This window comes from Neomonachus schauinslandi, chromosome 1, assembly GCF_002201575.2.
Source record: "Neomonachus schauinslandi chromosome 1, ASM220157v2, whole genome shotgun sequence".
NCBI lineage: Eukaryota > Metazoa > Chordata > Mammalia > Carnivora > Phocidae > Neomonachus > Neomonachus schauinslandi.
In genome coordinates, this window is record NC_058403.1 from 133,376,741 (window position 1) to 133,394,837 (window position 18,097).

An 18,097-nucleotide genomic window follows, 5' to 3' on the forward strand; every position below is an offset into this window, starting at 1 on the left:
AAAAAAAAAATGGAAGGGAGCGAATATTGTTGCTTATTGGTTGAAATTGAAAACACTGATGCTCTGACTTGGCTAAAAGAGTTTTGATAAATCTATTAAAAAGACTAATAAAGGGGAATTAATAAATTAAAGGGGAAAGAAATATGCTTCACTCAGGACACAACTTGGAAAATATTAGAAACAGTACATAAATGTTAACATAAACATGCCTGCAGGGGAAGGAAATTATTTGTTGTATTTGTTAGAATGTCAAGGCTATATCTGATTTACTCAGATCAGTATTGCCACTAGAGACCCCTGGAAATCACGACCATGATTCATATTTACTAAATTAAGTGGGAAGTTGAGAGGTTACAAATACCACTGTGAAAGTTTACCAAATCCTGAGGGGTTTGTTATCTCGAGTCTGACTTTTGAACACATGCATACTCTTTGAAAGATATTAACCTATTTTCAGGATGAGAGATTTTTTATGTTTGCTTTTAGTATCACCATTGACTATTAGTTTAATAGAATTTCTGTTTATGATCTTCAAAAGACTCTTGCATCTTTATAAGTGATTTATCTCTTAACCCATTCCAGATAACACTTCCTTAGTAGCTAGTCATTTTCAAGCATCTCTGGGAGATATGGGTAATTTGAGAATGTTTCTTAAGAGTGACTTCCTTTATATTTGTGTTGCCAAAATGATCTTTTTACTCTGCAGGAAAACTCCTAACCCCTGCATATTAAGAAGGCTTTGAGAATGACGTTTCTATAAAACCACTTCTAGAACAATTCATGCCTTTCATGTTGCATTGTTTATCTAGAACTTTCAGATCCTCATTTTTTGCTGGAAAGACTCTGCCCAACTTTCAAAACTCAACTAAAAGATTGCCTTTTCTGTGAAGCTTTTGGCGAGCCCGTGCTCACTTCCAGGGATTGTTCTGGTGCCTACACCTTAAATGAGCACCTAACCTGAGATGCTAGGATGCAGGTTTCCTGAAAACTTGAAACTGGGACATAATCTCTGTTGGTGTTCCACACTTCAAGATGGCATAACACCAGGGCAGTGATGGCCGTGCTTGCTCAAGTGCAAATGCACCAGGAAAAGAGACCACCGGAGAAAGAGAAAATGAAGCTGAGTTACAGAAACAGAAGTTTGAAATTCTGGGTGGCAGGTAAGGGACAAGAAAGAAGAGATTATTTCTTCAATTCTTGGTGACCTTTCAGAGCATAATCCAATGCCTTTGCAATTGCCTCACTTTTGCTCTGGATTTCATAAAATGTGCTTCTATCCATCAAATAAAATCTCTTTTGTTCAAGTTAGCTTGAGTGATTTTTTTGTCATGAAAGCAAATAATCTCTCATCACCTATTATATATACAACCTAGTAGAAGAGGTGCTCATACTATCTTAATAATCTGTGCTTTTTCCATTACTATAATTATTTATTAGCTTTTTCTCCCATTAATCTATGGCACCCTAAAAAAAAACCAGAGACCACAATTCATTCTTCTATTGTCAGTATCTAACATAGTAACTGACCTTTAGTAGGTGTTCAATCAATATGTGTTGGGTGAATGTATAAATGTACTATTCATTCTATAAAAAATATATTTTTGAGGAATAGCAATAATAGGTCTATAATTCATCATAATAAAGTGTAGTGACTCAGGCAAGTGGCAGAAAGCTTTTGAAAGTCCTTGTTTTTCCTCTGCTGAATTTTCTTAAGTTTGGAATGCCTATAGTTGCTCAGTGTAGCTCCTGTTTTCCAGCCCCCCTCCCCCATTTTGTTGGTTTTGTAGTTGCTGTGAATGAATCTTAGATGTTACTGTTACCTCCTGAACTTCCTGATAGCAACCCACTTATCTGTGCAATTTGCTTCTATAAGGCATAATGCAGAAGTACTTGTGGTAAAGAACCTAGAATAACAAAGGAGATGATAGATTACCAGGGAAGACTTCTTCTACCTCCCTTTAAAAAAATATAGTTGATGAGAAGAGACTGGAAATGTTTCTGAAGGATGCAATATTTGTGTGATCTTTCTTCTCTTAGTTGGGTATGGACTGGGACATTTCCAGAGTCTTTGGCAGTGGGCAGGCTATAGCCCAATAAAAATCTCTGGTTTCTATTAGATAAAAGCCCTGTTGCCATCCCATCCGCCCCCCTCCTCTTCCTCCCTTCCTCTTCTTGCCTCTGCTTTTTTTAAACTAATCATTGTGGTATGAGAGGCATACGAAAAGTTGTACATATTGTAAATGTAGAACAGAAAACATACTTGTAAAACCAACATCTAAGAAACCCTCCTCACGTTCCCTTCTCATCACTACTACTCTATCCCCAAGGGTAACCATCATCCTTACTACTAATATCACAGCTTGCTTTGCCTGGCTTGGTACTTTGTATATGGTACACAGCATATACTTTGGTGTCTCGCTTTTTCTGCTCAATCTTACGAGGGTCATCCATGGTTTTGTGTGATTGTGCTCATTGTTATATATTACTCCTTGTTTGAATATAGCATACTTCATTTATCCATTTGACTGTTGATGAACATCCTGGGACAACTATGAATAATACTGAAATGAACAGTTTTAGTACATACGTTTGATACCCAATTTTCTTTTCATTTATCTGAAGCCTCTCAAAAGACCCAAACACTTTGAGTCACCATAATAACCACTATAAAGAAGACATGCTGTTGATAGTTTTCTAGAATCTTATGAGTGAGATTCATTGCTTGAGGAAAACTTAATCCAATATCTGTCTTCAGGACAAAAAATGTGCTGTGATCTCTGATTCTAATAGGCCACTAGAGGATTTTGCTACTTGAGTATCATAACCCTTACAGATGATGTACAAACTGATAAGAGACAAAGGAAGTGCTGCTTGAAAAGTCAAATTATCTGTGGTTGAAAAAGCAGACAGATTATTACAGTTGAGGAGGAATGGGGCTTTAGATAAAGGGATGATCTGTGGCTCTGTTCTTTTTGCTACAAGAAATGAGGCTGAACTCTGCCTCCCCTCCCTGTCATCATTTCTGTCCAGCTCCAGCCCATGCATCAAGTGGGCTTCCACACAAAAACAAAGAAGAATAACTTTTTGGTGATACCACACTTTGCTTATCGTGAATCCCTTACTCAGCCCCTAACTGGGTAGGATTTAAAAAAACAAAACACAACAAAAAAAACCCCAAAAAATCTTTTTAGAATTAGCTTATGGGGAGAGATGAATTTAAAAAACACAAATAGAACACTGGAAGGTAAACTCCTGTGATATTATTTCAAAATGACATAGTATAGAAAGTGGTGATGCGGTTAAGTCCTACTAGAATCCTCTGGGAAACATATTTTAGTTACAGAGTCTGGGCTCCATCCTAGGTGATGGGAGCTATGTCCTTAGGGCCCCTATGTTCCAAAACTGTCATCTTTCTGAACCTGGGTCCCCTACTTCTTGAGCTTGGGACACTCAATTTGGACACTTTGTCAATAAGATGCTGTAGGCATCTGCAGTTACACTACCCTGTAGAAATATAATGTGAGCTACAAATGTGAGTCGTATATTTAATTTTAAATTTTCTACTAGCCACATTACATAAAATTAAAAATACAAATAATTTTAACATAATTTATATAACCCAATATACCCAAAATATTGTCATTTTGTTATGTAATATAACAATTACTAATGAGACCATTTACATTCTTTTATTTCTGAGCATTTGAAATATGAGGAATATTTTACATTTACAGAATTGCTCAATGCAGGGTGGTTATATTTTAAGTGCTCAATAGCCACATGTGGCTAGAGGCTACTATATGGAATAGCGTAGATAACAATCTAATAAATAGTCCATATAATCAAATGAAAATTATCAAACAAGTTGATTACTGAATAAGTAAATGACTGAAAATAACCTCTCAGGTCCTGTTTTTGTTTTTTATCCTCTATATATCCTCATTTCTGACGGTTAGGGTTAGGGTGTGTGTTATATGTATGTGAAGGAAAAAGAGACAGTGACCAAGGGAGAAAATGCAATCAAACTTTCATTTTTTAACACTTCTGTTTGTTACCTTTTTTTGTTGTTTGTTTTTTGAATTTTTCCTTAATGGAGAAGGATTAAGAGGGAAAGAAAAGGAAGAAAAAATGAAGGAAGTTGCACTAGAACTGAAGGAAGACTTGAACATTATTGACTCCAACTTAGAGCAGTGGATTACCAACTATAGCATGATGCATAATCACCTGGGGAACATACTTAAACTTCAGTATTCTGAATCCCAACCCAGAAGACAAATGTGGCAAGACTGGGATGGACATTTTAACAAATACCCTTGGCAGTTCTGATGTAGATTGTATAGGCCACAATTTTCAGAACACTAGCTTAGAGACAGGGCCCACTAGCGCTGGTCCAGAGGAAATCATAAATCTTCCTTTTTTAATGGGTTATTCCTTGGTGCGGACTGAATGGCAATTATTTTAGAGTGACCAAAGAGCCACAATTAGAAGGGAGACCAGTTGGACATGGTATTACTTGGGCAAAACAAATCTTGAAGAACAAGATTATGCTTATTACTGCCTTGTAAATGCCCTCAGGAAGCAAAGCTGTTCAGTGGCATATATTTGGTGAGGAAGTGGACCTCTTCGAGCAAAAGCATTGATCCCAAGATCTGACAGAAGAACCAGGAGCCATCAGGGAAATCCAAATCAAAACCTCAATGAGATACCACCTCACACCAGTCAGAATGGCTAAAATTAACAAGTCAGGAAACGACAGATGTTGGCGGGGATGCGGAGAAAGGGGAACCCTCCTACACTGTTGGTGGGAATGCAAACTGGTGCAGTCACTCTGGAAAACAGTATGGAGGTTCCTCAAAAAGTTGAAAATAGAGCTATCATACGATCCAGCAATTGCACTACTGGGTATTTACCCCAAAGATACAAAAGTAGGGATCCGAAAGGGTACGTGCACCCCGATGTTTATAGCAGCAATGTCCACAATAGCCAAACTGTGGAAAGAGCCAAGATGTCCATCAACAGATGAATGGATAAAGAAGATGTGGTATATATATACAATGGAATATTATGCAGCCATCAAAAGGAATGAGATCTTGCCATTTGCAACAACGTGGATGGAACTGGAGGGTATTATGCTGAGTGAAATAAGTCAAACAGAGAAAGACATGTATCATATGACCTCACTGATATGAGGAATTCTTAATCTCAGGAAACAAACTAAGGATTGCTGGAGTGGGGGGTGGGGTGGGAGGGATGCGGTGACTGGGTGATAGACACTGGGGAGGGTATGTGCTCTGGTAAGCGCTGTGAATTGTGCAAGACTGTTGAATCTCAGATCTGTACCTCTGAAACAAATAATGCAATATATGTTAAGAAAAAAAAAAAAAGGTAGCGGGAGGGGAAGAATGAAGCGGGGGAAATCGGAGGGGTAGATGAACCATGAGAGATGATGGACTCTGAAAAACAAACTGAGGGTTCTAGAGGGGAGGGGGTTGGGAGGATGGGTTAGCCTGGTGATGGGTATTAAAGAGGGCACATTCTGCATGGAGCACTGGGTGTTATGCACAAACAATGAATCATGGAACACTACATTTAAACTAATGATGTAATGTATGGGGATTAACATAACAATAAAAAAATAAGAACAAAAAAAAACAAAGAAAAGAAAAAAAAGAAAGCATCATCTCTCATCTTTGAAATTTACTGAAAATGTTTACACTTGCATTAGTTCCAGCGCCGTTGCTCAATGAGAGGTAGCAAGGGGGGGTGTGTGGAGCTCCCCACCTCGAAAGACCAATGGGATTCGTGGACTTTGGAATGTCTGCCAACCAACACTGGCTCTTCACAGCCAGGCGATTTATAAATGTACCTGCCACTAAACCAACTCTAACATGAGACTGTATACAAGATGTCCTGTCCTGGAGGCAGCTGGCATTGAGCTGTGGGGGTGCAGAGGACAAGAGGCTGCTCAGGCAGACTGCTGGCGGTGGGCCCCCTGGAACTGTCTCGGAGGGTGAGAAGGATGTCATCATGCAGAGACAGGAAAGACATTACAAGCGGAGGTTTGGCAGTGGAAAAATGTCTGATCTCTGGGGAAAGTGGTCAGGGTGGTAGAGGAGTATTATGAGAGGCAAGTGGTAATTCACAATGGGGAGAGTCATTGTTTTCTGTACTAAGTACTTGGGTAAATGTATTACATACATGGGGAGACAGTTTGACCCAGTTTGTACCAGACCTGCTTTTGCTCCTTGTCCTGGTGAAATGATTAATAGTCCCTTCACCCTCACAAGTCCCCATTTAGGTGTAAATCAAATGGTAATTCTGTGATGTAAGGATTTCCTCTCAGGTGGTGACTCAGGAAGTTGGGAGAAATTGTTGGCCTTGGCAATGAGGCCTAAAATACATTTAATGTTCATATAATTATGTGTACAGGCCCTCTATCGCCTAGACAAAGAAGCAGATCTTTTTATAAACACTTTCTGAAGAACAAACAATTTAACCTCTGAGAGTCAATTTCCTCATCTTTAAAGTGTAGATGATAATAATTTAGTAGGCTTACATTCTCTTATCCAAAACCTCAGGGAAAGACAGATTTCAAAATTTGGCATTTTTCAGATTTTAGATAATTTTTTTCTAGAAAGTTATTTATATACTTCCCTCCCCAGGAGATATAGTACCCTGTAATCATCAGTCTATTTCTGTAGCAAATGGATGAATATTCACACAAAGTAGAGTAATTAAAGTCTTTTATGGCCTCAGGTCAGTTCTGGTCCTGTTTTGCCACAAATAGGTTTGCCAGAAGCTTGTGGGAAAAGTTACTTTGTTTTGTTTCTAAGCTCACTGGGTATCAGAATTGTTGATAATGAATTGGCTGTAGAATTGCATTTCACCCACACAGTGATAAATATATTAAATTAGATTTTTCATGTAGAGTGCTTAGCAGAATGTGCAAGGAATGTAAGCTACTAACAATGATTAGTAGTAATATTTCCTAGAGATCCTAGAGAAAAAGTTGCATAAGTTGATCTGCAACTGTTCTCCGGTGTTGAATATCTGTCTCTGCTCAGAATCACAGACTTTCCTCAGATGATCCCAGTCTCATGGCTCCATCATCCATCAGGCAGAACAAACACTGACCCTCAGTTGGCTTCTTGAGTCTGTACTCCCTAATGTGATAAAGTGAAATAAATAAGGCCCTATGCAAATTCGATTAAAATCCAATCAAGGAAAAGAAACTGCAGACATCTGCTCTTCTCTGTCAGTTCAGTGTCATTGGGATATTTTCTCTTGGTCTTAAAACAAAAACAAGAACCAAACAAAATAACGATTAAAAAAAAAAAAAGACTTATTTTTCTTGAGTGCCTGCCAGACTGGCATTTGAACATTTGATCTGCTAAATAACTATTTGAACAAGAGCAGAGAAAAAGTAAACAGTAAGGTGAAGGGCACACAGGCTGTAATATCATCTGACTCTTGTTTCTCATTTGGGAATAATATTGTTTGGTGAGCTCACTTTTCTTTCAGATAGTAGTAAAACAGTATTTTGAGTCACTTTGGAAATGTTGGTCCATTTTTATATATGATTCTATCAGCCATGATTGAAAAGAAAGTTACTTTGAATGTCAAGACAAAAAATTAAGAACACATCCTGACTCAGTCTCCCTGGGTGAAGTAAATATTGAATAAGTTCACCTGTAGCGGCATCTTCATCTAGGAGAGGCTTTTGTTCTGTTTCCCCAGAGTTTAGCTTGATACGCATTTTTGTGTGATTTCTCCAGCCAGTGGACAAGCAGGTATCCGGTGATGTGTGAAAATCACAATCAGCCACAGTGTTGAGAAATCAGGTGGGAACCGTGCCCTGCAGAACTTTGGAGAAATATCCTGCCTCAGTTCAGGGTGCTATAACAGAACACCATAGACTGGCGGGGGTAAGATGGGGCAGGGGGTTTAAACAACAGGCATTTATCTTTCACAGTTCTGGAGGCTGAAAGTCCAAGATCAGGGTGCCAGCATGGTTATATTCTTGAAGAAGGCCCTCTTCCTGATGGACAGATGACTGTCTTCTTCTTGTATCCCCACATGTGAGAGAGCAGAGAAAAAGGGCTAGCTCTCTTCTTCTAAGGACACTAATCCCGTCATGGGGACTCCACCTTTATGACCTACCTATATCCCAAAGCCCCACCTGCAAATATCACCACATATATACTTTGGGGGGATACAAACGTGCAATCCATAACACATTCCAGTTAGCTGGGACACAAAGAGCTAACATATAATGATGGTTCTGCCAGACTAGAATGTCCAAGCAGACAGTCCAATTCAGATCGGTCACTTCAGAGAGTTTTAAAGATATAGGCACACTGTGGCCCAGATGTGCTGCTGGCCCAGTTATATTCTCCATTCTGGACCGAATATCCATCAGGACAAACTGACCACTCAGGTCGCACTAAATGGACCAGAAACATCACAGCTTGCCTTATCCTGATGTTTCAAATGAGGGGCTGACAGGCCAGACAACCACCTCTGCAAACCCCAATTAACAGTCCTGATGCTCTATTTCAGCCACATGAACAACTGAGACACGTACTATCCCAGACATTCCAATGATGTAGGGCTCATCTCATTCTTACCACCCAAGATAAACTTATATTAGGTATTCATCACTCAGACCCCCAAGTCACCCCCTCCTTCCTGCTCACTGTCTCACCTCAGGATTCCAGGAAGACCTCTGCTTGTCTAGCTGAAGGTGTTCCCCAAAAGGGAAGGGATTGAATTAAGACAACTAGGAGTTCCCTGTGGCTGTCTTGTCCCTTTTATTTACAAGCCCTAAGACTCAGCTGAGGTTGCTGAACAAAATGCATCCATTTATTTATAAGACTTATATGAGCTTCTTGGTCTGTCTCAGGGACAGATGTGGACCATTTTGTACTTCATTTTAAGGATTTGATCATTGAATACATTAAGTGTTGTGTCTGGGAAGAATGAGATTATTGATTATGTTTATAATGAAATATGAATTAATACAATGGTAATATTTTAATAACAAGAACTTCTCGGATGCCTTATGTAGTGCTGAGTAGAGCTAGTTGAATTTAATAACATAATATGGCTAAATAAATTAGAAAGGCAAACAAAAACACAAGAATTTGTTTAGTAGTTGGCTTCTGTTCTACCCAAATTATTAAATTACTTGCCCCAGTTCACCAACTAGCTTCTTCTATGTAAACATATTCTTTGTCAAAGCAATTGGTCTGCCAAAACATGAATAGTTATAAATCTGTTTAGTAAAAAGCCCCTGTGAGGGTTTAATAACTACTTTCTCTGTGGAAGTGGGTAGAATAATCCTCTTCTCTTTCAGTCCTCAAAGTTCTGATTTGATACTGAGGGCAGAAGAGAGTATATTTTGCACTCAGAGGACATATGGTAGTGTCTGGAGACCTGTTTTGTCTGTCACAATCAGGGGACGGGAAGCAGGGGCTGCTGGCATCCAACAATGCAGAGGACACCCCACATAACAATTACCTGGCCCGAGTGTCAGTAGTACTAAAGTTGAGAATCTCTGGTGTAGATAATGAAACAAAACATGTAAAATTTCTATGGCTGGTCTGTAAACAAGCCTTCTGACAATGAAGTGGACTCCATCTAATACATGGCCCTGGAATAACTTTTACTTTTTGCAGAGATGGGAAAGAGACACAAAAGAAAATACAATACTAAGAAGTGTGCTAAGGAATTAGCAAACCATCTCATAGGAACCACATTACAGCTCTCTGAGTCAGGGGATGTTAATGCCCCCATTATCCAAATGAAGAAGGGGAGGCTCAGTAAGATTAAGAAAATTGTATCTAATTGGTAAATCCTGCTTTTGAAGATCATGCCTTTGTCTACTACATGGCACTGCTGTACAGTATCAGGGAGGACAGAATCCTGGGGTCTGGCAAGATTCATGATTGGGATTCTCCAATTCCCAAAGCAGAGAAGCATTTTTTTTTTATTTAAAGATTTTTGTTTATTTATTTCAGAGAGAGAGAGAGAGCACAAGCAGAGGGGAGTGGCAGGCAGAGGGAGAGGGAGAAGCAGACTCCCCGCTGAACAGGGAGCCCGATGTGGGGCTCGATCCCAGGAGCCTGGGATCATGACCTGAGCCGAAGGCAGGTGCCCAACCGACTGAGCCACCCAGGCGCTCCCAGAGAAGCATTTCTGATAGTCTGTGGGATCATGAATACTTACTTTTGTTAATGAGGAGAAGGCAGCAGTGACATACCACTCTTCGGAAAACTCTGCCTAAGAGCCAACATTGTGGAAGATCATCCTTTTGCCATTCTTGCATTCAGGTAGCATATGTGTACAGAACAGTACAGTATAGGATGTCATAAAACCAATTTTAATTCTAACTCTCATACTCTTTTGACCCTGGAAGCATGACACTTAACCTATTATAGTTTAATTTTCTTTTATTTATAAATATGGTGATTAGTTTCTGATTCTATAGGTGTGTGGTGGGAGTTAATAATTTGCATTTCTACACATACCCCAGTGGTAATGGTACCACTGTTTTGGGGACTCGACTTTGAAAGCCATAGGACATGAGGACTTAATTCTACCACAGAAACTTGGTGAGCTCCATAACGTTTAGCTATGTTTTTCTTTAGTAATTTTTCTTCAGTCTTACTTGATATGTATTGTATTTCCAGCCTCCTTGATGAAATTTGGTAAAATACATCATCTCGTAAAGATATTTTGGTTCATATGTGTGAGATGGCTTTGAATCTTGGGGCTGGACACTGATTTGTCTGCATGAGGCTGCATATTTTAGATTTAGAGTATTTCTCTCTTGGGTTGTTCATTACCAATATGGATTATGGGTCTCTTCAATGTGGTCTCTTTGCCAGGCCACCTGCATCTTTTTCACACTGATTGAGGCTGACTATGGAGTGTCCTTGTATCAGTTGTCCAATTTGCCTTCAACACACTATGCCCAGGAGCCAAAAAGTAGGAGGTACAGAAGGCCCGGTCACACTTCAGTGCCATATATGTCTTTAGCATTACTCACCACCTGTTTTTCAGAGAGGAAAAAACTCCTCTTCTGTTTTCACTGATAACCCCTGAGTAGGGAGAGAAAGACCTATGCCAGATGAGTTCCCCTTAGTAGCTTCTTTGAAAAGGGTCTAACTTGGTGTATCTTTTCATCGTAAGAACTCACTACTTACATGACTGTCATGAGCGTAAGAGAGGGAGGACAAGGCTGAGAACTGCTGCTAAGAATACTTTTTTTCTTGTCTTTCACCCACTCCTCCCAGGTCCAGTAGAAATTCCATCAATTAAGATGTAACTAGAAAAATAGAACCACCATGCCAAGTTGTTCAGTGGAAGGAATGCAGTATGGGGAATTAGTAACAAGGTGTTAGAAAAGCTGAAAAAGGCACACAGGGAAATTAAAAGAAACCCAGAAAACAGCAATTCCTAGAAGCTGTCTTCAACTTCAGGGCTGAGGGGCAAGTGGTTTAATCATGGCTTAGCCACTTGGCAGAAGCTGCAACTATTGTGGACAAGTCTGATGAGAGATGAAACAATAGAAAAATAGTGAAGTCACAGGGACTACTGCTCAAAGAACAAGAACACTGAATAGGAGGAGGAGAAATATCCTGGCTTCTCTCTTTGTTTTATCTTCCCTCCTGTCATCCACTAGTGAGTACTTCCTATTGGCCCAACCTAAGTAAAAGAGGGACCTGGGAAATGTAGTTTGCAGGGTTAACCCTCTTCAATGCAAAGCAGGAGGAGGACCAGGATGGATCCAAATGCAAGCAGGCATATGTCACAATAGCCCACCCCTTCAGCTTTATATGTACCCCAAGTTAAAGTAGCATTTGCTCAGTCAGTTTTTCATTCTGCCTTGTCTAATTGTATTTGTTTTAAGCTGACAGTTCTTTATCCAGAAGACACTGGAATGGGAAAAGTACCAAGAGCATTTCAATGTTTCCACACTTCAGAAATGTTTTAGACACAACCACCCAAAACCAAATCTAGTGCTAAACTTGGAGTTTTTCTTGGTGAGCTGGTCTTTGATGTGGAGCAGTTCCTGTGAAAGGTGCCACTTGGATACCAATTATGTTGTCATTGCTGTTATTACTGTAGAAGGAGGAGTCAATTTGCCTTTTGTTTGCCCTAAAAGTGCCAGCGAGGTCAAGTGGGTCACCACTTTGTGTTATTTTGTTTGAAAAATGCACAATGAGACTCTTCGTGATGCAAAACAATGAGTATTCCTAATTTGCATTTCATTGTCCTAAGGTGTCTGTGCCTATCTAGGGTCATGTTAATTTAGGCATTTAAGGCTGGCTTTCAGCTTTAGAAAGGGCTGGGCAACTTGCTTTGTTTATATGTAGACACATTAAAAGCAAGAAGAATCAAGGGGACAACTATCCTTTGTTTGGGTGCTGGTAGATCCTAGAGTCATCCATTTTGGAGTGAGTTAGGGAAAAGCCAACCCAATTTTGTTGTTTTATAGGCAATCATTGGCAGCATGATGGTAAATGGATGGAAAAATGTCACTGCAAAAACAAAAGAGTAAAAGCCGAATTTTAGGTTGTTGAATTATAGTAGTTTTAGGATGAATGCTGTAGCGAAAACATTTATTCTTGTTTGTATTACCATGTTCATCTAGGTCAAAGGCCCACTTTTTATTCTCAACATAACATTTTTAAGAGACTATATTTGGCAGATTTAGAGGAAGGTTATTTTAAGTTGAGATAACCTGCAATTTGGAGAATGCACTGTTAGAATAAGAAAAAAATACACAAACACAAAGGTCCTAAAGTCAAGTACAAACTCTTGATGCCTCAAATTCAGAATCTAGCATTGAATTTTACGTGCCATTTAGAGAGAACATGTTCCTGTATTTGAACCTCAATTCCACAAAGACGTGCAAGGCATTATTCTGCTTTTTATCATTTTTGTGTGTGTGTTTTCTTACCTTGAAGAAAGGTAAGGCTCTGCATGGTTTGGGCCCAAAACCCCATGCTGCTCAAAGTATACTGAGCATGACTGGGTCACTTAGAATATAGGCTTGATACCAGGAGTCCTGTTGTCTCTGCTGGGTCACGAGAAATCATCTTGGATTTGGGCTTCTGGGTCTTTTGGAGAATGCTGTACTTTTTTTTTTTTTTTTTTGCCACATGCAGTTGAATCAGTGGAACCATCTTCACCAATGTAGGATACTCTTATTTCTACTAGTGGTAATCCTCTAAGGTTTAAAATGTTCTGCTTTGGAAATATTTGGAAAATAATTGACTGGTTCACAGGAGAATGCAAATTAAAAGGCTTCATTCTGCAGGAAAACTCAGTTCACCCAATAGTTCTTGAATTTTTTTTTTCTTTGTTTTTGGTCAGAATGACCATCCTGGCTTAGATATCTCTAGTTGCCTAAGACCTTGCTGGTTCTGACTTCGCTGTATCAGACCTAATGCAGAACTTATGTTATCTTGAGCATTAAAGCTCAAACTTACTTTAAGTCTATTTAGCCCTTTACTTTCTTTTTTTTTTTTTTTAAGATTTTATTTATTTGAGAGAGAGAGAATGAGTGAGAGAGAGCGTGCACATGAGAGAGGGGAGGGTCAGACTCGCTGCTCAGCAGGGAGGGTCAGCTCGCTGCTCAGCAGGGAGCCCTATGTGGCACTCGATCCCGAGACTCCAGGATCATGACCTGAGCCGAAGGCAGTCGCTTAACCAACTGAGCCACCCAGGCGTCCCTAGCCCTTTACTTTAATTCGTTCTTTAATCCAAGCATTCTTCTGCTTATTTATGCACTAATTCATTTAACAAGTATTCATTGAACCCCATTAATTGACAACTTCTCTAAGAGACACTGGGTCTAGACTTTTCAAACAAAGCTAAACGCTCAAAGAGAGACAATGGCTAGAACATCAAGGATAAGAAAGATGGCAGCTGATTTCAGAAAAAAAGGGCAGAGATGTGACTAAGAGGACAGTGTAAGTTATGTTGGGGATTTGGGCTATTTATCCTAAGATGAACTGGAGATCATTGTGTGATTTAAGCCAGGGGTCGTGGAGGGGTGAACATTAAGTTTAGTGTGGGAATAAGCAATCAAAAAGGTGTCATGCTTAGATCTATGTTCCAAAGAATTATTCAGACTGTAGCATAGACTGGATGCACCAATGTGAATGCTAGAGCAGTAGTAGAGGATGAAAACTTGGGTAACTTGGAGTGGGTTAAAATAATCATGGGTTAAATATGGTGAAGTGGGAAGAGGATAGTTAAGGATGCCTGATGGTGCCATTAACTAGGACAGAGAACACTGGAAAGGGGTTAGTACTGTCTTGCTTGTCTGCCTCCCCTTTGTTCATACAGTATGTCTTGCATAACAGCACAAACATCCATTTGTTTTCATTATAGAGTATTACGAACATAAATGTAATGACCACTGATATACCATACAATTGAGACTAACTTGTTCCACTGTTACTGGTGCTTTGCTAGAAAAGAATTCAATTATTAAAACTTATCTGAGTAATGTAGTGGAAAGAGCATGAGCTTTGTAATTAGATACACCTTATCTAAATCTTGGTTTACCACCTCTTAGTTTCGAAGGAATGGACAACTTTTTTCAGTCTCTCAATCTAGGTGCTACTGACATTTTGGGCAGGATAAATTTTGGATGTGGGGGGTGCCCTATGCATTTTAGGATGTTATGCAGCTTTCCTGCCTTCTAACCACAAGATACTGGTAGCCCTGCCCCTTTTTCATAACAATCAAAGATGTCTCCAGATGTTTTCCAATGGCCTCCAGGAGGCAAAATTTCCTCTGATTGAGAACTCCATTACCTTCTTTGAGTCATAACTAGATTATTTGTAAAATAGCTATGATCTATTTACCTTCTTGGCTGATATTTACTTAGTACATATAAAATTAGAAATATACAATTGGATATGAATATTTAGAATAATCAACTAATAACAAAGCATAAATTTTAAAAGCTGACAATATCATTAACAACACAATATATTGGGGGCCTGGATGGCTCAGTTGGTTGAGCGTCCGACTCTTGATTTTGATTCAAGTCATGATCTCAGGGTCCTGGGATTGAGCCCTGCTTCAGGTTTCCCACTCTGTGGGGAGTCTGCTTGGGGATTCTCTCTCTCTCTCTCCCCCCTGCCCCTTGTGCCCCTCCTCCCACTCACACTCTCTCTCAAATAAATAGATAAATCTTCAAAAATATATATATAGCAAAATATTTTGCTTTTGCTAACTCTCTTTCCAGAGATGCACAAGTGAAGAGCCCTGAAACTCCATGACCATCACAGAAGGCAAGCCTCTAAACAGAATGGATAAGGGGCCCCTGGCTGACTCAGTCAGTAGAGCATGCAACTCTTGATCTCAGGGTTGCGAACTTAAGCTCCTTGTTGGATGTAGAGTTTATTTCAAAATACATACATATATACATACAGAATGCATCACTTGAAAGATGGAAATGGAATTAGAACAGAAGTTACTGACTCCAAGCCCCACATGGGTTCTCCCTTAGAGGATCCACTCTTGAATTCACTTTGACGTCAAATGCTCTTCTGTTCTATTCCTCCATACTGTGTGCTATAAACATCCACGACAATCTTCATTATTACAAGTAGTTATTATATACTAGAAGAGAATAAAACTTCTGTCTGTCATCCAATCTCTCTTTGAAAAAGAACCTTTTGTTACTTTAACACCCTACTTAATTATCAAGTGAGAGTGTAGGCCCACCTTAAAAGCCTGTTGATTGGGAGATTGATGGTTCAGTGACTAAGTAAGAAAGGACCAGCCTGCAAACATTATGGGCCTCATTCTAAAATTTAACACTGATCTTATCACCTTAGAAACAGCTTCCTCTATGACCTCTTTATGGGATTCATTGAAGAAATAATTGCCAGTTCTGAAATCTGTTGAATTAGCACTGGTATCTAAAGATCTATTAAGAGTTTATGGTTTCAAGTTTAGGCAGCTACTGGCTATTGAGGGAAGGGGAGCAGGTTTCACTCCAAAATATGTCTTTTTGGCATAAGGATTATTTTGAGCTAAAGCCAGTCAAAACCCAGCAGTTTGAGGAAAAGCTCTTTACTTGCCCCTCAACTGCCTAAATTTATATTGGAAAGGGGGCCTGTACCAGGAAGAGAGTTGTTACTGGAAGACAGCTTTTTACCTAAGAAACTTAACTGTGTAACAGTTAAGGCAACTGTTATGGGAACCTATGTTTTCCAGATGTCTCCACTCTCACCTTCCTGTGAATGGTCTTCCTTCTCTTTGTATCCTCAGACTTCTACCCCTTTCCTTAGGTCAGCCTGTTTCTATAAGCCTCAATTATCTGGCTACTCTTTGGGTCTCAGATTTTTATGGGGCTGCCATTTGTACAAAATTTGTTTTTCTCCATTAATCCGCCTTATGTCAATTTAACTATTGGACCACCCCAAGAATCTAGAAGGGAAGAAAGAAAAATTTTTCCTTTCCTACAGTTGGTGACCATGAAGGGACAAACTTCACTGTCTGGACACTTGTTCCTGGGGCTGTTGTAGCTGAGAAAACCTGGGTCCAGTGGAATTTAGAGTGATGAGGGTCCCTTTTTGTTTTCTTTTCTATTTTTTTCCTGAAGATTTTATTTATTTGTCAGAGAGAGAGAGTGCACAAGCAGGGGGAGTGGCAGGCAGAGGGAGAAGCAGGCTCCCCGCTGAGCAGGGAACCAGATGCAGGACTTGATCCCAGGACCCTGGGATCATGATCTGAGCCGAAGGCAGATGCTTAACCAACTGAGCCAGCCAGGTGTCCCTTCTTTTCTATTTAAAAATTTTTTTTAATTTAAATTCAATTTAGTTAACAGACAGTGTATTAGTTTCAGGGATAGAATTTAGTAATTCATCAGTTGCATAAAATACCCAGTGTTCATTCCATCAAGTGCCCTTCTTAATGCTTATCACCCAGTTACCCCATCCCCCCACCCGTCTCCCCCTCCAGCAACCCTCAGTTTGTTTCCTATAGTTAAGAGTCTTTTACGGTTTGCTTTGCTGTTTTTTTCTTACTTTTTCCTTCCCTTCTGCTATGGTCATCTTTTTTGTTTCTTAAATTCCACATATGAGTGAAATCATGTGGTATTTGTCTTTCTCTGACTGATTTACTTTGCTTATCATAATACTCTCTAATTACATCCATCGTGTTGCAAATGGTAAGATCTAATTCTTTTCGATGGCTGAGTAATATTCCATTGTGTGTGTGTGTGTGTGTGTGTGTGTATGTGTGTGTATAAGCCACATCTTCTCTTTACTAAATTTAGATTTTAGATGAGCAGGAGGAAATCTTTGTGGAACTAGTTCCTTGAGTATAGCAACTCCAGTAAAGATTTGTTATGAGTACTCTATATTTTTATTGATCCTTTTCCTTCCAGAGATGGTCACTGTTTTGTCTCTGTTGTGTCATTTGTCGTAAGGGAAAAACCATAGGGTGGAATGCAGGCATAGGGCCTATGAACCTGCTGTTTGAGCTAGCCTCAAAGAATGATGAGTTTATGGTTCTTATGAGACTGGTGGCTGTTTAGACTAACTTTGCTGTGAATTAATATGCATATGTGGTAAAGGCTGTTGCTAAGGGACATCTTGGAATTTTTCCTAGGCTCTTCTACAAGTAATCAGTGAAGGCCAATGTACAGGGGTTGATATAATCAACAGTAGAGGTTCTTCTCCTTAAGGTGAATTGGTCCAAGGTCGAATTGTGCACTCAGGAGGCCTTTGTTGAACACTTCATACAAATTTTTTTTAAAAGGACATACTGCATTAAACCCCGAAGCTCTAGAAATCTTTTGATTCCCATCTTAGTTGGAAATTTCCTGATAAAGAGAAGCAAGTTGGAAAGGTGGGTCAGTCCCTTGATATTCAGGCTGCATGTAATACAGTTCTTTGGGGAGTTGGAAACAGCGTCTTTGTCTTTTAAATCTCTACAAAAGCATGAATATAGCTCTAGAAGCAGCAATTCAAATACCAGCTATCTTTAACAATCTCTAAACCTCCCCTACTCATCTCAGAATGCTTGTAGACATTGTAAAAGATCAGAATGCTGGAAACAA